The sequence below is a fragment of the Adelges cooleyi genome, unplaced genomic scaffold (assembly GCF_023614345.1).
Source record: "Adelges cooleyi isolate 19-005CV unplaced genomic scaffold, UGA_ACOO_1.1 ACOO_flye_CR_arks_rails_tigmint_CR_PRNA_376, whole genome shotgun sequence".
Lineage (NCBI taxonomy): Eukaryota > Metazoa > Arthropoda > Insecta > Hemiptera > Adelgidae > Adelges > Adelges cooleyi.
Window position 1 is genome coordinate 12,359,889 of NW_026096053.1, and position 27,050 is coordinate 12,386,938.

The 27,050-nt window shown below is 30.0% G+C and overlaps 1 protein-coding gene across 4 annotated transcripts in view; it reads right to left on the minus strand.

Annotated features, from left to right (window-relative positions):
- Positions 1–27,050, minus strand: part of LOC126840152 (protein prickle-like) — a 135,122-nt gene that overhangs the window by 72,062 nt on the left and 36,010 nt on the right. Inside the window, exon 1 of one of the 4 annotated variants that reach the window (XM_050575698.1) lies at positions 19,863–19,957. The exons of 2 other annotated variants lie outside the window; for them this stretch is intronic. The gene's annotated coding sequence lies outside the window, so the exon portion shown is untranslated. Of the gene's footprint in view, positions 1–19,862; positions 19,958–27,050 lie in introns of those variants that run through there. One more of the 4 variants, XM_050575697.1, reaches the window with a different exon arrangement.

The window sequence follows — 27,050 nt, forward strand, 5'->3', positions numbered from 1 at the left end:
TACAATAATACAAAAATAACACTTGTATTGGTCTAGTTAATAATACCCTTCATATTTCATCGTAGAACCGAATGTAATATATTGAAATCACATACACTATGTTTTCAATATGTTAGTTGTGTAAATTATCATAATATTTCCATCAAGTTTACCAACATTAGGGTTTCAAGTAAACTAACTAACTGATGCTCAAACTAACTGATAAGAGCATTAGACTGAACAGTAAACAACTAAATCATTTTATTAAGCTGTACGAAAATTTAAAAAAATCAAATAATTAAATTACCGAGGAGAATATTACACCAATTGTAAAATAATTATTTGGAATTGAAGAGCGGGTAGAGGTAATTGAGGATAGCGTAAGACTATAATATAAATTGAAAGCCCGACATTTTACTATTCCAAAAGGAGCAGAGACCGGTGCAATTAATTTTGATAGGCGGAGGGGTTATATTATAAATTAGCAAACACTTTGCCGCCTAGAACCCAGACGGAGTGTCTGATAATTTACCCTCTTTTATCTCCAATAAAATATTATATACTATTATAGGATAAGCCTAATGAAAAAAAAAAATCTAGGTTAATCAAATGTCCTATTATAGTAATTTCTTGTGAAGAAAAAATCACTGTAACATTAAGTTTGAATAACCCCGTGTACCATCCGGTAATAAAACTTGATCATATTTACACATGGCGGACCTTTCTCCCCGTTAAGTACCGGCTAGCCTATTAAATAGCGTCAAGAACAATGTGTTAAGGGTAGATAAAAAGGGTGGGCGAGGAAACCCTTGTATTTGTGCCCGTGATTGTGGAAAAACGGTTATTGCCTTCAATCTCCGTCATCGTCCTCCATCACAAGGTGTTATATATATTATGAACGTCATCCCCATAAACGAGTCGCCATTAAGTTTGCGCACAATAAATATTCGAAAAGGAATTCCGGCTAGTATTATCATTACGTATATGTACATAGTACCATATTGTATATAAATGTAAAGAGGATCCTGTATGACCTTGTCACTAAGAACATCTGTATAAAAAAATTCATTTCAACCAATTTAGTGCCAACACACTTCCTCCTAACATGTATACATAATCTAATATTTATCAATAAATTATACAGTCATATTTTAGTAGAATAATTATAACATTTTAATAGAAATATTTGTGATTATGATTTATGTATATGAATATAAACTATAAACATTATTTAATCATAAATCATAAATTATTTTTTTCTCAATTTTTAACAACAAATAACAAAATCATTCAACAACTTATTGATCATTTGGTTTTAAAAGCTTTAGATTTGTTCTCAATTATTCATATAGAGTATGACCAAGTTGCTAAGATTGTAAGGGACGGTATTTGACAAAAACCGTAAAAGCGAGTAAGACTCTAATGGTGTTATGGGAAACTTGGGAACAAAACAAATCGGTATAGTCACTTGAGACGTGAAATGATAAAAAGGGACGTTTAAAAAGGGTAGACATGCAAATTCCATCTTGTCCCCACAGACGTCTAGGTCATTTTTCCAAGCTACGGTAGACAAGACTTTTGGGAGTTGACTGTGTACTTCTAAAGTCTTGACCGATAGTTTGATAAGAACAAGCGCAAAGTTAATGGAAAAAAAAATAAATGAGTGTTTTAGACAATGTATACGATAACTATGTCATATTTGTTTTCATTAGTCTTTTAAAACGATCAGGGCAACTTACTTTTAAAAAAAATCGCATTTCTGTGACAGATAAAAGTGTTTTTGCCAAGTAAACCTCGTGGGGGGAATACACAATATAATATATGATTCCCTCCGTGCTCGAATAATATAATACTTTCGGTTTGCGGGTTTATAATCTCGGCGATCATGTCATCAACGTTGCCACGTTACCTGTCTGGACAAAGGGGATGATTTTGCTGGTAATCCCGTTTTCCGGGATACGTGCGCCTGGAGACTACCCGTGTCTAACTGGATAGGCGCACACCTGGTGCACCGAATGTGTTGATACCAGCTCGCATACAAATCGAATACCCCCCCCCCTCCCCCGGCTTTATTGGCACACATATACACACACTGACAACACGCGTAAAGAAGATGATGATGTTATTATTTTAGAAATGACAATGACAGAAGACTAGCAAAGTGTAGGAACGGTGCAAAACGGGCGGACTGAGCGCGACGACAAGTCATACATTACACAGGGTGTACGTGTGCGCTTAGGTCGTCGAGCAAATCGTTTTTGGGCACCCCCCAAAAGGGTCGAGGGGCAAGTCTTTAGAACGCTAGAGAAGAACGTCCATTCAAACTTAAAACCGAATATCCACAAACCATAGGTACCTTCAATCTGATCAAATTGTCTATCGTAAAATCCGAGTAGGGGAGAACGGGGGAATACCAGTCAGTGGGTAATACCGGTCAATGGTATATCTCTTAAAATATGATGGCTAAAATTTAGATGAGCACATAGTTTGATAACTGTTGTTACCAGATATTCCAAAATGATAAACAACTTTTTTCCAACTAAAAAATAATTATCAATTTTTTTTATCACTTTTGTTGTAATATTTTTCCAAAAAAAAACTCAACTCAAATTAAGAATTTCTAATTTTTTACTACATTGACCGTTTCTCTAAAATATCACAAACTGGCAAGGATTGCATTTATTTGCTCATAATATACCTAAATATTACAGCTTTTAAGTAAATACATGTATTTAAAAAAAAATCTGATAGGAGTAATACCAGTCAAAACTGATGGGATAATAACGGTCTAACATAACTTATGTAATAACCTTACTTAATTAATATTCCCATTAAACATACAATGTCTTTGAACAATATCATTGTACAATAGGTCTGTACTGATATTTTGATCAAAATTTGTAAGTTTTTTAGGAACTTAAATTTTTCCCTATCATTTTCATGTGTTTTTTGGTGATTGGTATTACCCCGCTACATGGGTAATGTAAAGATATAATTTTCCGTTCCAATTAAACATGGCTCAATTTTTTACATAATTATAATAGCTTAATACTGAAACATCAAACAGTTGTTAATCGATTGAATTTGATTAGCCGTTTACACAGAAATAAATTAGGTATGCGGCCGAGGCGGTCTAATTAATTTGAAATCGTTTTTTAATCTTTGCGTGATGATCACGAACAGATAGATCCGCCTACCTGTTATGTTGTATAATTTCTGAAAAATGTAAGTCGGTACCAGACGATGATCGCATGAATAGATTAATAATTAAATATTGTATAGCGTTTATCGACTCTTAAAAAAAACAGGTCTGTGTTCTCCACCAACATTCCAAAACTGTAATCATAAACTTTTCACTTGAAGTTTAATGTCTTGAGTCCTGCAGACTTATGCATTGTAAAGCCAGTAAGGCAATTAAAATTGTATTTATAGTATAAGGATGGAAGGTCTTTCAACAATAAATTGTTCTCGTTGTTAACCGTGTATTAAACAATATAAGAAAAGTGTTTTTCAGATACATTTTGACTGTTGTCAACAGCTAAACGACAAACAAAAATTAAAAACTCATAGTTGTGAAAACAAAACCTACTCAGTAAATACGGGTTATTGTAAACAATAATAATGCTACAAAACAAATACAAAACTGTACAGTTGTATATGTATCTAGCAAAAAGTCTTCCACCATATACAATCGACCAAATACTTTCAAGAACGTTTGGTCTGGTAAATATTGTTTTTTACACTTGCGTCAGAATAAGAAAAATAAAGTAAAAGATAATTATTTTACTGTTTATTCGTTTTTTTGGACACACTTACATCATAATTTTAGTTGGCCAAACTATATTTTTCCCCAAAGATCAGATGTCTCACACTTCAGTAATCTCTTTGTAAATCTTAAGCAACATCATTCATAATATCCATATAGAATATTATAGATATCCTAATAAACTTATGGTAATTTTTTTTTATAAATAAAAATGTCTTCAGTTATTACATGCATTTATTCTAAGCCGTTTTACTAATTAATTGTAATGATATAAAACAGAAAACCACAACGGTAGAGGGGCTGGAACTAGGTTATCCTTCACTAACATATTGTTAACAGTACAATAAAGGACAAGTCATATTTTTCAGCTGACTTTACAGTTCTATACTAAATTTTCTCATTTTAATGTCAGCGATTCAGTTCTGTCCTGTGTCCGTTTGGAACTTATTTGTATCAACACACAATGTTTGTATGCCTGCCTAAAGAGGATAAACCCTAAGGTAAGGGGAAATAAGATAATGTACAACCGTGGTGACAATGAATGAGTATAAATTAATGATTGGAAGAAACCCGTCGCGCGTGGCCCGAACCGGTAATGTCCACAGCAGTTATTTAGACAAGGTATTACTTAAAAGCATTTAACAGAATTTCAGAAGTGGAAATAAACGGTCCATTTACATACACATCCTATCCGCCGGTTGGTGTAAGGTGGCCCGGCGGATCTTCACGATTTTTACATATTTTAGAATATTAACAAACGGTTTAGTGGATTTACCGACATGTTCACGGTTTCCGTCGGTAGATTAGGCTATCCCCCGTATACCTAATATTATAAAATCTGTTTAGTACGGTTGTATATATATATAATTTTTTCTACGATCAATAGGATTATAATAATTTAGAACTGTCCCGTCGGGTGCGTTATCGGGTCGGACATTTAATGGCTCTGGTGACAAACATTATAGGTGTATTATACGAGGGGACCACCCAGTCGGAATGCTGCCGAATGTCCACAAGTCTCGGGGTGATGTGTACTATATATTATAATATAATATTACTATAAAAATAACGGTCATTTCGGCATCCGGACGGTTAAAATAAAAATAAAAATTAGAATTCACAACGAAATGCGGACGAGCAGCGTGTCGGGTTTGTCTCATTAAAGAAGAGAAACACCATTCACAGGTTGGTTAATGTATTTTATGTATTTTATTACTATTATATATCACATATTATACATATTGGACAATGGGGAGACGACGAGACGATAGCGCTTATAATTGAATATACTAACACTAAAATATACAGGGTGTCCCATTTTAAAATACTATCAGATTTTTCTCCAAAAATACTAATCCAATCAAAAAGTTGTGTATTAGGACTTTTAGAGTACAAAGGGGGACGTCTAAAATTCAAAATGGCTGACTTACGGTCAAAACATGATTTTTTTAAACGGAAACCATGTACTTTTTGTTAACCAAACAAATGTCCTTATCAAAACTAACAACTTTTGTAGGAAAAATTTTTCGATAAAACCCATAAGTTGTAAATTAAGTCTCTTTAGCTATTTTTAGTTTTGTTGTTTTATTTTTTTGTCTTGGTATGTGTGGTAACCATGGTTTTTGTCTTTGCGATACACAGAAAAGAGAGGATAACGATAACGATTAAGATAATGATAATGTAATGGTAATACTAATGGTAATGTTAAAGACAAAGATAAAGGTATATTTTAAGAATGTCTTATTTGAGATGTTCGAATATGCCGCCATTGTTGTGCAAACATGCTTGAACTTTTCTCTCAAAACTATACCATGATTACCACGCATACCAAGGCTACCACACATGACACGGTTACCATATGCATCAAAATAAAATAACAAAACTAAAAATAGACTTAATTTACAAATTATGGGTTTTACCTAACCATTTTTACTACAAAAGTTGTTAGTTTTGATAAGATCATTTGTTTGGTTAACAAAAATTACATGGTTCCATTTTAAAAAACATGTTTTTCACCGTAAGTCGGCCATTTCGTATTTTGGACCATATTTTTTTTTTTAAATGTCCTCCTTTGTACTTTAAAAGTCTCTAATAAACTACTTTTTGACTAGACTAGTATTTTTGGAGACAAATTTATTAGTATTTTAAAATGGGACACCCTGTATAATGCGACCCTGCTTAATTTTTAACACATTATTTTATTTTTTTAGGAAATTTGCATGGATCAACAAAAACGCGACGGTTGTAATGTCAAAACTAATGATAACTTATTTGTTTTTGCACCGTTTCACAAGATTTTTATAGCAACGAATATTTTTCTTTTTTTAAATTGATAAAAAACCGTCCCGAATGTTTTGTTCGGGCTTTAAAACAAACCGTTCAATCGACTTTATCTGGCCTTTATTATTGTATTAAAGACAGGTAAACAACACCGTGGACGTGATCCGAAAACCTTAATCGTGTAATAGCGTTTTGTTCTAAAGACAATTGATGTAGATCACAGATTAACCGTCTGCGCAAATGACAAAATTTATTTTGTGTTTTTTATATAATGTGAACAGTTTAAAATTCTTTTAGTCTTAAATAACATTTAACGGTGAACACATATTTTCAAAATCATTTTCCACGGTGCTTTGCGCAGTTATTGCTTGCAAAACTATTTTTGTGTGTTTTATTGTCGCTATATGTTTATAAGAATTTATCTTTCCCCTCCCCCTCTTTTATATTTTTATCAAATCAAGCCATGAAAGAAATAATTCACATAAGTGATTGCGAGTCATCAACCGGAAGTCAAAAATACATAATATTATTTCGGTGTTCTTTGTTATTCAAATAACGCATGATTTATACATTTTGCAAATGAAAAATACATATTGCATGGCTTCGAAATTTAAATTTGAGAGATGATGTTCAAAAAAAACACCACTTAGGCAAACCACAGTGGTAAATCCTTAAACAATTGTGGTAAGTCTGACGGTTTTTACATGGGCAATATATTTAAGAAAAAAAGTAGTCTTAATATACATTTCGACCATGTCACAATTAATTTGAGTATAAGCTTTAAGTATTATTTTTAATTTCTATAATTTATTTAACGAGTAAAAGCCGTTTTGTTTTATTTAAGACCCAAAAGCCTGTGCTTTGACTACTTTACTAGGTTATGTAACAAACCGATTTTCATTAAAAAAATCTTTCAGTATTAAAAATAACAAAAAACGGTATATAGATCCGTATCTTTCATGGAAAAAAACATATTATTAACTTTGGTGGGCTGTGCCCATGAAAGAGAGATAGATATAGAATAAAAAAACTATTCCACTGATTTTTCATAAACAATACTATTGTTGTATATATCGTTTGCATCATAATTTATGACGTGTTTTTGTTTCATTAAACATCATCGGTAGTGTTAAAAAAAATTATACAGTTGTTATGTACAGTTTCTTATTATTATATTGGGTATTTAATAATAATGTAGGAGAAATTAAAATACATTTTATCTGATCAGGAGTTAAGATAACCATTATTATTATTATTAGTGTTTCTGATGTGGATAGATGGTATTTTTATCCAGACTGCCTAATTTTTCTACACCACATTTGTTATTGTTAAAAAAAAATGTAACGCTCAAAGATTATCTTATCATTTCATTAGCTTTAGTTTCAATTCGTTAATGTGGCTGTTGATCATTAATAAAATATGTAACATTTTTTTTTCATGGCTTTGAATCCAAATGAAACTTTACCAAAGTTGGACAAAATGAAATTTAAAACTAATTGTGTTCTAAAAATGCAAACCAAAACCGAAATATCTAAAAATGTGTATACTTAGAATAATACAATATTTTTGACACAATATTTGACCAATCATTATACCGAAGTCCTGACCATTATACAAATAAACTATTCGGGTTTAAAGCAACGATATTTTTTATAATTATAATTGTAGTTCTAATACCAAGTACTGTGAATGCACATTTTACCGGTACTATTGTCAGAAACAAATTCAATATAACTATTACTATTATTGTCGGTTGGCAGAGTGTAACAGACTTTAGCGGTATATATTATTTTATTGATCATCGAGGGATTTTGTTATTTTGCCTGCACCCCACAGAACCGTGTACGATCTGCTGCACAATGACAATCTCGGTGGTGGTGATGTGTTCGTGTCATCCGGCAAGATTGTTCAAATGATTTAATTCAATTGTGCTTGGACCAGCAGAGCGCAAAACAGAAGTCTATATAAATATATATATAGAAACCCGCATGTGTGACGAGTCCCTCGCAAGACTTATTAATAATGTATAAGTTCGACTTATGTATGCGTCATATTCGTTCAAAAATATTAAATATATCGAACTAGCATTATACATTTTATTAACTATCATATCAACTTGATAGAATATATTCCATTTATGTTGATTTTCCAATAAGAAAACCACCAACTGACAATTGCTTCTTTCTTAAATTTGGATTTTGTGAGATTTTTAAGTTCCCAACTAGGTATTTTTATCTGAAGTAATCCATCCGAATTGAATTACACCAGCTCTTTTCCATAAAAATGTACTTATTCCAAAACGGGGAATGTGTGTAAATACTCAGTTTAGGAATTGTTGTGTACCAAATCTCCGGATCACACCTCAAGCGCATTATTTACAAGGTAAGGACACAAACAGTTGTACCACCCTACCAAAAAGAAATGCCATTAACCAACATCACACTCACCGCGGCCATTATTATTATTATTTACAATGAGTTTATAATAACACCATTACAAAGGGTCGTGTAGTATAATTTTTGTGTGTCCGACACTGTTGTTAAATCATAAATCACACGGGGGACTTTCTCAGATGCTCTGTCGACAGACACAATGTATGTATATGGGATTTATTATACGGCTGCATCTAGGATTTCAGAGATAATTTTTATACATATATATACATTTATATTTACATATATAAAGTGAACACAGTGCACACATTACTTACACCTAAAACGCTAAATATTTACAACGCACACTACCTACTGCATATCGAGATCAATGATCATTGATCGTCCATTTTCAGAATCATTGGGCGAGGAAAATAAAAAAATAAAAAAAATATATATATATATAGAAGAGTACGTACGGGTTATCTTCCAAGTTCTATTCTTTAGACTATGTTTTATTGTACTGGCTGAAAAAATGTACTCACCTGAAAAACAAAACGACAAAGGGGTTTAACATTTAGGTCATTTAATACATATTTAGAATGAATAGTATATTACCAAAAAAATACAACATTTTTATCTTAACTTGTTATTCACCGTAAAAAAAATTTTTTTTTCTAATTTTCAACAGTAAAAAATACAGCTATCAGAAATATTTGACACCGGCCAACAAAGAAAAAACACAGGCAAATTTCTCAGCCTTTTTAATAAAAAAAAAATAAAGTAAACAAATAAATGCAATTTTTTTAATTTACTATTGCACTATTTTCTTTTGGGTCGTTCACAAAATCAATAAGTTTGTTAATGTAATGACCACAATTATAAAATTTTGGGAGATAATCAAATAACAATAACATTTCCTAAATATATTATAATTATACATATAAGCTATACAAAACCGTCTCTTTGGAGAGGTTCGTTTAAAAATTATACACTTAACATTAATGTATATATATTAATTATTATGTTTTTAAATACTAAAGTACATAATTTTTGTCTGTTATATCTATTATTTTATATTGATTACTTATATAAACCCAGAAACTATATTTTCATGCACTATGCAATTATGTATGTATAGATATCATTGAGTATAATCATTGACAATATATACTCAATGGTATTATGTATGTAATTTGGTATAAAAACAAATACAATTAAAGTTTTTCATTTTTTTTTATTTATTTATAAACTTGAATTTTGATGGTTTTCTTAAAATGTTGCAGGTATATGTTATATAATAGATTGTTTATAGCTTTATATGAATAAAAAAGTATACAAATATTTTCAACCAAACCTAGCCCCAAAAAGTGGTAAAAATAATTTTATATTTTGTAATTATTAAATTACATGGTGTGATAATTACAAGGATTGTGTTTCTTATACTTATAAACCTTGAGAGATTTTTTTTTTGGATTTACCGTTTTGCATGCCTACAAAACAATCTCAAGGTATTTTTCCCAAAGTATAAATGTGATTTCAAAAATGTTATGTGGCCGATGAGAGAAGTTCTCGGATTTGAATGGATTTAATACTCATAGCAGTATAACGTTTCCGCAATACTGACCGCTACTTACTGCCGGGCTTTCAGAAAAGTTTTGACCCACACAGCATACTTTTTCCTGGAGCAAAACCCTTTTAGGCGGCCGTTTGCTTCCCAGCATTACTACTTTAACGACTCAAGGATCAAACTACTACAATTATATAGACTTAAACAGACAGAATTCGCCGAAGGGATGAGACTTTGCAGAGTTGTAGCTTTCAGTTTGTGTCACTATTGAAAGCAGTTGTATAATTTAATAACGTTTTTCCTTCCATTTTTTATGATCTACAAAATATATCTCGTCCCATTATAAAATATATTAAAAATAATTTGCGTTGTAAAGTTGTATTCAACATCATTAATGCTGAGTCAAGACGTTGGACGAATTTAATGGATTTGAGTTTAAAGAAAATATTATTTCTACAAAGATCCCCTTTGCCAATTAATGGACCCGCATTGGGTGTATAAATACTTAAAACATCTAGAAAATTCTTAAGCAACACTTGTGGTTATGTAATATAGTGAAATAAAGTATAATTTTTAGGGTCCAGGATTTATTTAAATAATATTTCATTATTTTATTTCTTTACTTAAAACATATTTTCAATACATATTTTTGATGACCAATTTTGCTCTCCTGTGAAATTGTGTATCAATATCAATCATACCTTAACAGTGGATTATTTGTTTTATTAAATAGGTGTAAATAGTAAATTTGCAAAATGGACAAAGCAAGTTTGTGGTAATTCTAAACAAACATATATAATATCTGTATTTTTAGAACCCACAATTTCTTTATTAATGTACATTAAAAAAATATGAAAGATGCTCAAACATAAAATATGATTTATTACTTGTCGTTTTTAAAGACAATTTTTATGGAATCTCATTTAGCGCATTACGATAAACCGTGACCGCGGATGGTTTAATAATATTATTATTTTTAAGTATCTGTAAAACGGTAGCAATTTACAGTTCTAATTTCGGCGGCTATATAAAGTCAATAGATGCGACCAGGAAAGCCAGTCAAACGCCACCATGTACATTATTCCCCGAGAAGATAATTCAATTTATGCGCTAATTTATCTTCATTCCTTCGTAGCCGTCAATTATTTTCGTTAAACGGCTCAAAATCCTACTCTCTCGCCGTCAGCTTCAAAAGGAACGGTTGGCTGACTAAAGCAATCGCTTTGAAAAAAAAAATTATTAAAATAACATCCTTTCGTTGACTCGATTGGACGTTAATAAATGCACGATCGATATGTTTAAAATGTGAAATGTGGTTTTTGACATTTTTGTGTCCTTGCTTTGGCACATAACCGAAAAAAGTGTTACCAAAAAATCGTTACGCTGTTATCTGATAAGAGATAAGATGGGGGTGGGCATGGGGATGTTAAATTTTTTTAAATTATGTGTTGTATTCACAACGATCAAACTATAACTGAAAATAAATTCAATAATTTAAGAGGTCATAATATATTCCTATGAATTGTTTTAGGCCAGATATTATGAAAACGCTAAAATATTAGCCAGAAACTTGATATTATGATTACTAGCCACCTTATAGATGCTAGCTTGTTACTGCATGTTAATATACTATTTCGTTATCCATAATTCCACCACTACTATAAAATATGTATTCGGTACTTCAACGAGACATGAAAATCCTCTTTCGTGGTTGCAGGCTCGGCTGAAAAATGCTTTTTTATCTCAATTTTCATTTCTACTCAGGTTGTGGCGTGTAAACCGTCGTACTTGTAAACCGATTTGGCGGCTGATGTTTTTCATGTGCGTTTAACACTAATTACTTGAGCGCTACACGGTCGTGTCAAATGCGATACAAACCGAGATAAATGCATTATTAATCGCCACCGAACACAAGATTATATATATATATATAATATGTAACATGGCAGTGTAAGCGAGCCATGTCGTTTCTATTTGGGACGGAAACGTCTAAACGAGACGTGGATGAGGTTAATAATAATTAATAATTGTCGCCTTGTACACATTATTTATACCTATCATATTACTATAATATACCTATCGGACCGTAAACGATCGTGTGGCGGACCACCGATTTCCTTTTGGTTTTTTTTTTCCATTTTACTACACACTGTTATCTGTTGTTCTTTATTGTTTTTTTTTTCTATAGGTACTACCTACCTGAGAAATGATGTGTTTGGGGGTCTAGGTATAATTGTACATTCGATTCCCTTCCGGATAACGTGGCGGACATGACTGTGTCATGGCCTGTTACCGAGTCCTTTTCATAAAGAGGAGTCTGTGCCCCGTGACGGCAGACGCTGTCCGACGGGTGTGAAGGTGGACTGGGAAGTGGGAGAAAAAATACAATTATAAACGATTATCGTTGGGAAATTAGAAGAAGAAAACGACTCGTGTTACAACGATAGTATAGTAATAATATACCTATATAACAATAAAAAGGACATTCTTTAAAAAATAGTCAATTAAAATAACCGTTGACATGTTTTACAGCGGTCGTGCGTCGACAGCCCTTGTTGTTGGTTGCTGCTGGAGAGACAGTGACGTTTTCGCTGAATCATTTACTCGGTGGAGATTTTTCTAAAACGGAAACCAGATGTGTCGTTTTATGTATAATAACGCGAGACAACCCCCCCCCCCCTCCCTCTCGTTTTGTTATTATAATGTTTTTAATAATAATTATTGTGTAATTTTCAAAGGCGCCATTGTGTAAAAACAGACTCCTCCTAAAATCATATTTTGACAGGAAAATAAAAACAACACACAATGATCTAAAACAGTTATCATTAAAAAACGGTTTAAATATTATTGAATCACTTCTGCTAGTTATACTCTATTTTGATTTCTTGCCAAAATATATGATTTTAAAAAAATTATTATAAAATACACAGTCTACACAGAATATTATCAAGACTAAAACTAAAAAGTAGATTAAAATGCCAGTCTATTCTATTTTTACCCCCCTTAAATTTTACTTGATATTCTAAATAGTAATAGAAAAACAATTTCTCACAAGCTTTATTGTTTTGTTGATTTTATTCGTTTCTCAGTCTTTTTAAGTGTTTTTTTTTTTTACAAACTATAATATTAATTACAAAATCGGAGAGCAGTATGCCAGTATCTATATATCTGTATAGAAGTAGTCTCTGCTAAATTAACTCTGTACACTGGCAAATGTAATCTGATGAAAGATAAACAACAAAAAGTTTATAACAAGTAATATTATTATATATGTATATTTTACTAACTTAGTCGTTTACTTTATTAGAAGATTATCCCACGAACCAAAATAAACAAAAACTTCTGAGTTTTACACATTAATGAAATAAAACGTTTATTTGTCTCATAAGTAATTTTAAAGACGAGTTTAAAACATATAATTAATAGCCGATGACGGGAATACCTTATATTTTAATATAAACGGTTGATTGTTAATTCAAACAAATTGAATTCCTTGTATGGCAATTTAATAATAATCAAATGAAGATTAAACGGCTAGAACGATACTGTTATTTGTCAACCAAAAGAGTGGGCAATTTTAAAAATAATTTATAGGCACTTTTTGAATAATAATGTTTACAATCGCAACGATAATATTATTTTCGTGCACATAAAAAATCTTTTATACTCGTTTAATAACCATAACTCGAAGAGTTGTAAAAAAACATCTAAGATTTTGTACCATGGCCGTTGTAATTTATTTTCTTTAAAAAAAAATATTTTTAATTTTAACCCCAAACTTTTCAATTAACATTCTCAGAAAAGAATATTTAATAGTTTGGCTAAAACGTATTATGAGTAACATTATTTATAAAAAATGTGTATTTAGCACTTAATACTTGTTATACAAATATATATATTTATAATATAGAGAGTTTATTTAGTCACTAGATAATAATAAGCAATTTATACCATTTATTGTAGGCAATAACTTGTTATAGGTCTGACAGTATTTTTTTTTTTTTTTTAACTCGGTATGGTAGTAAAAATGTATAGTTTTTTAAAAATTTCATATCTTACACAAGTATCTTATAATGCGTTCATAAACATTTTTTTATCATAAAACCCCAAGTTTACTATTATTAACATAAAATAACTAATAAGTAAATAAATATTTACATAATCTTTTTTATTATACTTTTTTATCACAATAAGAATGTTTTTTAAACGTTTATTGGAAAATATTATCCGCTCAACACTTCATGTTATAAACAATTTTTTTTTTACTTCTTGTTACAGCTCAAGAATTTTCAATTTATACACAATTTATCATTTATTCAGCCGGTTTCCCCAACATTTGTTAAGAATTTAACTTATTGTTTATTATATTTAACAACTAATTAGTAAAAATTGGGTTTCATCGAGATTTGTTAGCCTTAACACATTGTTAAAATAATCACCCGAAATCGGCTTATTAAAAGGTTAGTCGGTATGTTAAAATGTATTGTAGTACTTATATATAATATTTATATTATTGAAGTTCAAAAATTGTTTTACAATTTTTGTTAACTGAGTATACTAGTAATATTTAATAATGAATTACACATTTGATGAAGAACTTCTTTATAATGAGTATTTAGAGAACAATACAAAAGATAACTTCGATAACCCTTTATTAGGGTTAAGCAAAAGTTATTTTATGTAGGTAAGGTAAAAAGGAATGGCACAGACTTGCATTATAGGTTCAAAAAATCGTAATTTGTTGTATTTTGTAATTTAGATAATATTACTATGTCTTGCCTGTCTTGAGTATAATTAATGGAAATAATTCTTATCACTATCTACATTTTTTTTAGGCCTTAAAAATAGAAAAAATTATTTTAATGACTTCGATGACAAACTATTTTTAGAAAGGTATAAACTATTTAAGCAACGTGTTAAAAAATTATATCTAAATAGTAAATTATTTATATAAACCGAAACGTTAAAAGAAAGTAAAATAAAATGCTAAATAATAACAAACTGTCAAATTTAAAAATACATTCACTTATCACATATTTTGATAACCAATGAGAACGTATTTTGGAATCGTGGTAACCGCTTTAGTAACCCAACTAACGTTTTGGTAACTCAACAAATAGAATTTAACAATAATAATTTTATGGTGAAACTCATTTCTTCTAACCAGATGTTAAATTTAAACGAATTGTTTAACATTGTGTTAAGGAGGGTGTATTTAACAATAGTAGGTGAAACCGGCTGATTTTATATTGTCTCTAATCAGACGATTAATAGATGACGGTCCTTTTTTTCATACTAAAATGAACTTATGCTTTAGATTAACACACAAAGTTATAATATGCTCACATCGAATGGCCAATTCACTCTGTTACTAATATTAGTATGTAAATTATTGATCTTGTGAACTTTCAATTTTCCGCATACACTTCTATGGTATGCGTTCCCTGTGCTTTTTTTTTTTACTTCAGAAAAGTCCTGGCGCCGGAATGCTGCTGCTGCTGGTCGGTTGAAAGGTTTCACAAAGCTATACAAAGAGGGTGTAAAACAAAAATAAAAGGGGCAAATAGTTTTGTATTCAATGGCGGAAAGGTCTGTATATACATAGCATATACACACTACGTTTGATTGATCGACTCCGGGACACACATAATGAGAAAGAAAAAGAAAATTCGTTTTCAGCTTTTGTTTAGTGCTTTTTTTATTAAGACCTTTAGCAAAAGCTGTATTATAAATGAAGTAAAGTAATTTCTCGTAGCCCGCTAAACCGACATTGGAAGTTTCAAATTGAGTTCAATCTACATAATAATAAGATTTTTGCAAATTATGAGATCAGAGATGGGTGCTTCTTCAGAATCATCAGTTTTAAGTCTTATATATGTATATTTTTTTTTTTGCTATTTATTCCAATTACTAAAAGTGTTAGCAAAACTAATGTTTTTTAGTTCTGTTTTGGTACATACTTCTCGTTATTATTAACATGTGAAAGTAATAAAGGCAAAATATTTTGAAACTTAAAAAAAATCCTTAATTTAACTCATTTTACGACTTCCTGTAGGATATTCGGAAACTAAATTTCAACTTTACAAGTTACAACCGATATTCCTGGGTACTCTACAAGAACTGCCCAAGGGAATTCCTTAAAACTTGGTCTTTGGCATGTTAATTTTGTACAATGTAATGAAATTACTTTCACTTTTTCAGCGAAATAAATAATAAAATTACGTTAGCATTATTTTGTCATACGCTAAAATTTTAATTGATTTAAAATTGTGTTGGGTGAATTTTAATTTAATACAACTTAAACAAATCCAATTTGTAGATGTATTGAATTTTACTTGTTTTCTTAATAAACTTAATAACTTAGCAAGCGGGTAATATAACTTATAAGAAAACTTATTTTTTATATTGTATACCAAATTTGGCTCCTTCAAAGTGTGACCAATCAATGAATACAAAAAGCACAAGTAAAATCATATGCATTTTAAATGTTTTACAACACTACAGATACACGTGTATCTAATCGCTGTTTTTTTTTTTTTTTTAGTAACTGCTTCCTTCCACTGCTGTAAAACGTTGAAGTTAATAGCACTATTATTTATATTTATAAGTCAGACTCAGACGTCCGTCAAAGTACAACATAAGAAATACACAGACATCTGTTTTTAAACATAAACACAACAGTAATAAAATAAACAACCCCACAGACATTTTACTTAAACGCGTCCAATAGTGTACTATAATATACATAATATATGTATGTTTATGTAAATCATACATTTTATATATTAATAGAGTCCGACTAGGTTTGCTGACTTGATTTAAATTCCTTGATTTTATTTTCACCAAATAACTATATTCACTATATAAAAATTATTCAAAGCAATTTTACTTAATTCATTTTAACTATATTTTTAGCGCGTTCGTTGAAAATACTAGTATTTTATCCAAATGTTACGGATGTTAGTTAATACCAGTGAACTACATTTGTCCGGATTCATGTACATAATTTATTGGACCGTATAATCGTATCGTTTGATGACTTGATTTGCCAAAAGCATTCATTGGCCGTAGATAATTTGACAAAGCTATTTTATCATGTCTCTATTTAGGGATAAAGCATCCCTGTTCCCGTTGAGGATTTGATTAAATTCTCAATTAATTATAATAAAATACACATGTACAAGAACCGTATAGAACCATTCTACCTACAAAGTCTCTTCGTCAAAGCGAATACAAGTATACATATGATGTGCACTATCTATGGATGTTAAGCCAAAACAATTTCAATATAGAACTCAAACACAGTTGAACTACTAAGACACATAAATATTGAAGGAATCGAGACGATGAAGAACATCTAAAAACACTAATGAAACTGGCTGGGCCATTAACAGCTCATTCGTTGACATAAACAATACAAAAAGCAATCGAGTCGAATTAAATATAGAAAACACAAGCCACAATGACTGACCAAGAAACAGACCCACATAAATACATATGGACCACGAATGGAAAGAGAAAATTAAAAGAAATATTCCAGTTTATCAAATGATGTGTAGAACTAACAACATTGTCTATAAACGTTGTAAGGCACTTGTCATATTCAAATGGACCTTTTATTAAAATATAATGCGCTGTGCAGTGAAGAAAAAAGCTATCTAGAGTGCATAGCATTTTGTATTAGAAAAGTAACACATTATAATTCATATACATCTCACAAGCGAAGGTGACTAAGTTAGTTCAATAAAAATAACATATAGCAATGAATTGTTTTTGTGAGTGCTAAAAGTTAGAACCTACAAATGGCTTCTTCTCAACAATAGCATTTATGTGTAAGACATTTTTCACAAAAACTATTAACGTTAAGCTAAAATGTTTAGCTAACATTTATATTGACACAGTGGAGAGGTAAGTACCGTTTTGATATATATTTTTTCAACTTTTATAAAGCATATCCTACTTTACTGTACACCTTATCTGTTCATGAATATACAACCGAGACCGACTTCTGTTATGATGATGTCAAAAATTCAATAGAGTTAAAATTGAAAATGTCAAAATATAGTTTGATTGTAATTCAAAGTTCCGAATTACTGGCAAGTGAAAATGTATTGTTTAACTTGTACTCAACACAAAATCTCAACGTGGTGTATTGTGTTTGTGATGGAATGAGATCATAACTGTGAAATGTATACTATTTGAGTTGATTGTGTATTATTATTATTGTTATTGTACGGTGTCGATATTTGAACCTTTTAACGGCGACTGACAGTTGGGGGCGTTAATGATAACATTTAAACGACTTAAAATGATAAATTCCACAGACAATGCCAACAAATGCCACAGAGAATAAGCACGTTAGCCAGCCAGCCGTGTATCTTTCGTGGAAATTGTTTATTTTTTCAAGATTTGGCGCGTTGTGCTTTAATGTCGTGACAAATGTGCACTTGACGCTATTCGAATCAGAGTGCCATTAAATAAAAACTCTTAAAGATTAAGAAGATTAAGAATAATATTATACCTGAACGTGAGCGTTAGTACTAGCGTTAGAGATGACAAAAAAAGATAATAGCTCAACAATAAATCACTGTAATATTTATATGATATTCACTTATATTAGAGGTATAGTACCGTCAGTTGCAATCATAATGTAAAGTTATCACAGTAATACTAAATCGATACAAGCACAAAGCAGTTTTGCGGATTCAAAAGTAATTAAATTTACTTCCGTATTGTCCCTGCTGCGCTAGGGGTAATATTTTTATTGCTTTTGTTTGGCCTTCGATTGAACTTAAAAACGATAATGAACGTGCAGTGTCGGGATAGGCCTAATATAAAATACACCACTATTGGAAATACAACCGATTAATTTACACAGTGGCAATACTTAACATAATATACATTGTCAATAAGTTTAAATTAAATATAACATGATGTGTTTAGTTCAAGTGGAGTCAGAAAGTATTATTAGAACAAAAACTAATGACAATTAGTAATTGGGCCAGAGTTAAAAAAAAAAAAATCATAAAAATACTAGCAAACAAATGAAGTATAAACATTCTTTTACAAAGACATTTAAGTTATTACACTAAACTAACTAATTCTGAAAATAACCCTTTGTAAATATTTAAGTTGATACGTTAACTATCCAAGTTTAATTGGTTACTTCATAAACAAAATATGTACCACTTAATAACTTTATATAACTAAATACTTGTAAATATATAGTATACATTTTATACTTTTTTTCTTCGCTAGCCGATACGTTTTTAGTTATTATTTTCAATTTTGCATACTTTAAGTTTTTTTTAGGTTTTCAGTAACATATGAAGGGCACAGGGGAAAAACGGTAGTAGTCACATTGTGAAAATTTTTTTTTTCATATAGTTTTTTTCAATATATTCCATTAATTTTTTTTTATTTATGTCAATAGATTGTTCAAATAACTACATTTTTTTTATTAGAATAGCATTTTATGTGATTTTTTTTGTTCTTATGTAAGAGGGAAAGGAATTCACAAACTTTGATTTTGCTATACCTACTCTAAAATGTTCACAATGTGACTACTACCGTTTTTCCCCTATGCCGTTCATCTTTATTGATGTTCCTGTTATTTACAAAAGCTCACAAGCCTAATTTTTTTCGTATTAATATTTTTTAGCGTTCTAAACAATAGTAAAACACTTTACACAGTTGCATTGGTCACACGTCAAACAACAGTATCAATAATACCTTCTCCGTGTGCGCGCAACATATTATTTCCTACCCTTTAATCTAGTCTGATCAGTTTTTTTTTTTTATATCATAGAACAAGCTTTAGCCTTGGCCTCTCAGCTGGGAAACGACACAACCGTAGGCTGTAACTTTTATTTTTTATTAAAACAAAACGGCTTACCTTAATGGTTAGGTCATAAGCATACTTGTGTGTGTGATTTATTCGAATGTAAACAGTTGACGGAATAGCGACTAACGGCGACCGACGGGCTCGAGGGCTGCGGATGCACTGATAATGCAAGGCGCACGTGCTGCAGGGGGCGCGTGGTATACCGTCGGACCGCCATGCCAACGACAACAGCAGCAGCCGTCACCGTAGGGGAGTAGTCATGAGCAAATCAACGATTTTTTTTTAATTGTTTTAACTTAGAAAACACCAAACCGGTGACGGATTTCCGATAGTAACGGTCCATAAAAATATGTAAAATGCCATACGTGGGCATGTGATATCCGATAAACGATAGACAACACGGTTGATGTTGATTGTTGGGAGGTAAAAACATTCTATGATATAAAAAAAACTGTGTACAAACAAAGTCGATATAAACATTTAGATTCTCTCCTTACCCGTCAAAACTGAGAAAATATCCTAAAAATGTACATATCATGTATGAGGCGCTCAGATGCCAAACCGATTAACTCCACAAAATGAATTTTTCAAGCTTATCTACTATTACATTGAGTATCTCAAAGCCTAAAGGGAAATTCCTCTCTTAAAATTTAGACTTTTAACATATACGAGGGTCATTTCAACAAAATTAAATAGATATTTTTATCATAGTTCTAATATATCAACGGTTTTTTTTTAAAGCGCGATGAATTATATTAGGATTTAGGAATTTCATTTGCAAGTAGTTTCTGGACTCATTTGGATTTTAAAAACACATTTAGTTTATCTGTAAAAAACATATTTTTATCATTCTTAAATTTAAAACAAAACACATCAAACGTGACCTAAATAATTATACATTATTAAAAATTGTTTAAAATATTATAAGACCCTTTTTATGGATTTATTGTCATTATGTTTCTGCGCAGTCGTATTTTTTTTGTGCACAGACAACGTTGGTAACTAATATTTCCATAGATTCACATGATAACATAACCTGTCCATTTTGTTTATGTCTATGATAATTATCCGAACGATGAATATACAATAGAAATAAAGAAAAAGTTTCCACCCCTTCTGAAGAAAACTTCATTCACTCTAATACTACTTTAAACACATTTTCGCCTTAACAGTGCTTTGACACAATTTATATTCGATTAACCTAAACCTATTTTTGTTTAAAACTTAAGATCCCAGCTGTTTAAATGCCATTGTAGAGGAATACATTACAAAAACATACTATATAAAATAAACAAGTTGTCGGGTAGAGGAATTATTTAATTTAAAAAACTAATTATTATCGCATGTTTTTGTTTAAGACTTTCTAAGCTTTCGAGTTGTGACCCAGATAAAAAAAAGCAATCAACTCGTGTAGAATTTATGTCATTTACATTCACCCTACTTGACCTTAATGACGTAGTCCATTTATGGTATTGAAGTAAGTGAATAGTTTAAGATTTGATTTTTACACAAACAAATTATGTATGTAAACACTTCGATATTAATTACATGCAATTTTTTTATTGACTGTCTCACCCGAATCTAGCAAGTGCATGTTAAATTGATTAAAATGATAATAAGAATAGCCAATAGGTGTAGGGAAGTTAATTTAGGGAAATGTAGTCCAATATGTTTTTCGCCGGATTTATAAGTGAGCACGCAACTAAACATACACGTACAATATTGAACCACTCATTTAAAAAAAACAAGTATTAAAATATTTGTAAAAAACATTTTTGATGGTTACCCATTTTTAAAAAATATATACATTAATTTTATATTTGCCACAAAGTAATAAAAGAAAATAAGAAATATACAAAAACTTTATCACGCTAAAACTAATTAAAAGTTGAATTCGATTTTTTTAACTAAACAACAACCGTGTCATAAACAACATAATAAACCAATAATGATATGTTTGAACATTTATTTTATACCCATTTTAAATTAGATCTAACCTAATGGTATTGGACAGTGTGCAGGTGACGAAATTGCACACAAGCGATTTGACTTATCAGCTGATAAAATAAAAATATATTTTGCTTAAATTAGCTTTGGCTCAAAAAATAGATGTATTTATACTTCTTTTAAATAAATTTGTACATTGTAAAAACAAGATTATGTTGAAACAATTAAAATATAATAAATAAAAATAAATAAATAAATTTAAGTACTATATTTTTAAACAGGTATGATTTATTAAAAGGCTATTAAGTCTGTATTTGCAATGTTATATGCATAACGTGCTCATAAGTGTTTTAAAAGAAATGAAATCTAAAACTATAATGCGAGTAATTATTTTATTGAAAATTTCTATGAAAACGATAAATAGTAAACAGACGACAAAGGTAGTGAAATAATTTTATATTATGGAAGTATATTAAACATTTCTTATTTGATATATTTAGTTCATTTTACGTTTGAATGCACTCGAATAAGTTTTCTCATTAGTATAACAGCATTATCTCTTGTGTATACTTATAAGTAGATCAGTTATTTAAATTATTTCTGAGAAAGCTCGCGCGTTTTAAGTACAAACATAAAATTAAACAATGAACTTAAGTCAGACAACGCGAAAATCTACAATATGCAAACGTCAAAAGGAAAATATGTAGACATAACAAAATTGGTATAATATTGTTTTTCTCTCAGAGGTGGCAATGTAATTTATTTTTACTAACAATATATTGCAGTTTGCAGTAATGTTAAAATTGTCATGTTTTATTATTGGAATTCCTTTGGGCATTCATTATTCAAAATGTGCATAATTTAAACGCACATACTTGTGCCCACATACGTTTTATATTGAACGTTTACTGAAAACTTTCCAAAAACTTTAAAGCGGTTATTTTGACGACGACACTGTTTTGCACAACTTTATAATAAAATATGCCACACGTATAAAACTTTTAATACAAAAGAAGTTTTTTTTGCCATATATATGCATTTTAGTTTAATGTGAAAATAATGCGTTTCAGTATAATATTGTATCATTTTCAATATTTTCAACAAATAAGTGCATATTTTACTACATTTTTCAATATTTTGACAATTTTTATCACCAATCTTTATAAGCCAAAAAGGGAATTTTTTTTAAACGGCAACATATGTTATTAACTACATAAATTTGTAGACAAAAAAAATAAAAAAATATGTTAGCGTTTGGATTTTGAATTTTCATTTTTTGACTATATTTCTTAATCTTTTCAATCGTTACTTCAAAGCTAGTAGTTTTATTACAACTGTATCATAATCAGATATAATCAATAACCTGTAATCTAAGTAATCTCTAGATAAGAACCGTTTGTCTATCATTTTTTCAAATTCTTTTAGAATTTAGAGTGACTTCCAAGTTGTTAAAATGTTATAGCCAATTGAACAGTGTGAACATAAGTATGAATTTTATGTGCTACCGGTTTTGGAAAACCGAAGAAATATGATAATAATTGTTAAGAGCAAATGAAGTATCTTTACAAAGTCAGACAAGTTCACTAGGTACTTCAACGCAAAGCTCATATGTTTGTATTTATAAGTATTGTATAATGCACATGGAAACGACTTGGCGGTACATTATCAAAACAATTAACTTTAATATTATCGTCGACGCACTTGTATAAACAGAAACCGTACCTACACACAAGTCGAATGCAGTGTATTTATATGTATTTGCAAGTGTAATGACAAGTCACACAAGAGTTAAACATTGGAAAGTGCACCCGTGTGTATATTTTATATGTGCGTTTGAGTGTTACCGCAGAATACACAGAAGTGATTTATTCAAATTCCATGTAAATCTTCAGATCCCACTTCTCGCCAAGTTTATCTCGTTATTTTTTATCAGACCAACCTCTCGTTCAATTTCCACTGTATGCATTTTTCATATTTGTTTCCATCCCATTGTATGTACATATACATTATACATATATCAACTACAAACACTACTAAGGTATATTCGTTTTGTTATTTACATTGGGAAATTTGATTTTACCGGAGGAAGGTCATAGGGAGATCTAGTTGCAATAAAATTCGCAATGATATTTATGAACTCAAAACAGAGTTTACTTACACGACCCTGGAAAAGCCAATTAAACACAATGTATAAGCATATTGTATTTATTTGTAATACGAAACGTGAGAACGATACAAAAACTGTGTACACTCGTCCTTGGAAATTATATTTTGTATCCTTTTTTTTTTTTTGGCAATTATTCTGCAGTGAAAAAATAAAATCAGTATAAACGCTATAAAGATAATCTAAAACAATAATATGGTACTTATTTGTGTTCACGTTGCCTGATAACTTTCCGAACAATTTGCAAATCATTGTCGGTTATAATTAAATGTAAACCTTAGTCATAATATTGTAACGTTACTATTTATAATAAAATAATTTAGGCTGCAAATTAACAAAAAAAAAAATTGATCACGAAAATGTTGATAAGACATAGTGATAAGGAGAAAACAGCCGATAAGATATTAGCTTTTCTTAAAAACAAACGAGATATTGTCAATAATAAAAATATACTTTATTACAATTATTTGTACACTTTATTAAATGTTCTAAGACTTCATTCAAAGTCATACAACAATAAGGCCAGTGACCTCAAGACGCTTTTAATAAATAAATAAAAACTGTAACGCTTTTAATTTTGCATTAAACAAATCAATATTTTCAAGTTATTTTCTGCTTCTATTTCAAAGCACGTGGTTCGGAAAAGATTAGGTTGATGAATTTTAAATTACTTATAATAAAATAAAGACACATTTGTAATATTAAACCGACGGGCAAGTTTCATTTTTGTTCGACGCTTGTCTTTTTCTATTTACTATTATTATAATAATATGATTAGGTATATGCGGTTTTAAAAATTCCTTCACGATTAGACACGCCCCCCAGATTATTCTTACTGGGAAATTAGTTCTATTGTATTATATACCGGTATATTCAACCACATAACTATATTGTTGCGGTGTAGTTTAATTCGTACCTTAACCACTTACGTGTGATGTTCGGATAGTTTTTTTTTTTTAATAATTATATTTTGCCATTCTAACATAAACGTTACACGTATCTTTCACTTAACAACTTTTCTTAGTAACAACAAGCCACGAGGCCTTCCCCACGAAATCATAATAATATAAAAACAAACATACTATAAAAAAAAATTCAAATAAATATAATAAAACCCTACCGATGCGGCCAAGTCATGAGATATGAAACTAGAAGGTAAGTATTATTTGTTACAAGGTAACATTGAATTTTTTATTAACTTAAAACAAAGCTAGGATAGCATAGGATTCAATTAACATATTTAAAAAAAAAATTGATTACATACAAAGAGTAAAAAATCCATTCTTCGATTAATGATTACTCATTATTTATAACCATCTTCAAATTTTTAATGATCAATGGAAGCTAGTTAAAACATTTAAACAGATAAAGAAAAAAAAATGTATGTGTAGGTGTAGGTAGGTGTATTTGTGTAAATTTTTTGATAAACTTTAACTTTTTAATGGTATTCTATACCAGGACCAAGACTACAAAATATCTACCACTTACAATAAGACTTCCACTGAATTTGTGCAAGTTTATTAAGTGCGTGTTCGGTTTCCATAAAACTTAATTGACAAACTTTACCACCAGACACGTTTAACCAAATATGCATATGCATTTATAGTGTAGAGTGATATTAAAATGTAAAACCCTTTCGTAATGTTTTCATGCAAAATTTAATTAAATAACTGGAAATGTTGTCAAACATTAAAACCCTGAAAACGATATTCTACCAGAACGGGCTGTTTATTATTCATTAATAAATTTGTTAAAAATGAAATAGCTTAAAAGAACTTTGATCTATAATACATCAAAATATGAGTTTATTTTTTTTTAACCTCAACCCAATTTATATTAAAACAATGTTCCAATACTACTATTGTATATATTTATACATTTATATTATTGTATATATTTATTTTACAATAATACTATTTTGAGCGTTTTTTAACTAATCATATCTTATGTGCTATATAGAATCATAAGATTGAATAAATTTTTTAATTGAGGTCAATTAAAAAAAACTTTAATATGTTCACTATTGACCGATTAAGAACAGTATTTTGAGAAAATATTACAATATAATCAATGTATAAAATGTCTTACAAATCATATTTTCTCTATTTTATCAATATTACAACTGCTCTCACTCGGTCAATATCAAACGAAGAATAAAAAGTAAAATTATGTTGCATTATATATGCTATCTTATAACAAAAATTAAAAAAATGGAAAATTGTTTGATAAAATTAGAAATAATACATACAAAATGGTTTGGTTGAATAATTATATAAATTCAAGGTCGGACAAGTTACTTCATTAAATTTAATTACGTTATAATTTTCACTAAATAGGCTTACAAATTAAGAGTAGAACACTTAAACGATAAATTAAAATAACTTTTCGATTAAGTTAATTAGCTAAACTTTAACATATTGTAATGTATACTTATGTTACTTGTAATGTACTTACATTACAATATTATAATGGAAAAGGTCATTTTCGTTAAATAGAATGGCACAATCTATCCAATCACCGTGTATAGTCAATTTAATTATAAACAAAAAAAAATCAATCCTAGTCGGACCGTTTTTGGATAGCAGTTTCTCTTAAAAAAACCGGCTACAGTTTTTTTCAACTAGGTAAAATAAAGCACACACATGTGTTCACTCTTCAAACGACTTCGTTATGTTATATTATGCGCTTAAATAATCACAGAAAAAATGAACAAAATATAAAAAAATAACCGACAAGACCAAACGAAACCCAATGCTGGTCCAACATTTATGGATTTAAGACTATTAGTCACGGCTAAGGCTGGATTATAGCTGTTAGTTATACATTGTATATCTCAATTTTTCTTTATTTGACCAATGTTGGTTGTGTATAATAATATTCCAAGACCCATAAACCGTGTTTAACTCTGCATCCAACCGCCTGGAAAGTGGGTTGAAAAAATATTATCTTCAAATATACATACCATATGACTATGGGACGTTAATGAAGGGTCAATCATTATTTAACCTGGTGGCGACACGTGATCGATTATCGTTGTACCGGTCGGTTGGTTGTAAGCTTTCTGTCGGCTGTAGTTGTATTGTCTTTGAAGGGAACAAGCACATCGGACACCGATCAATATGATTTAT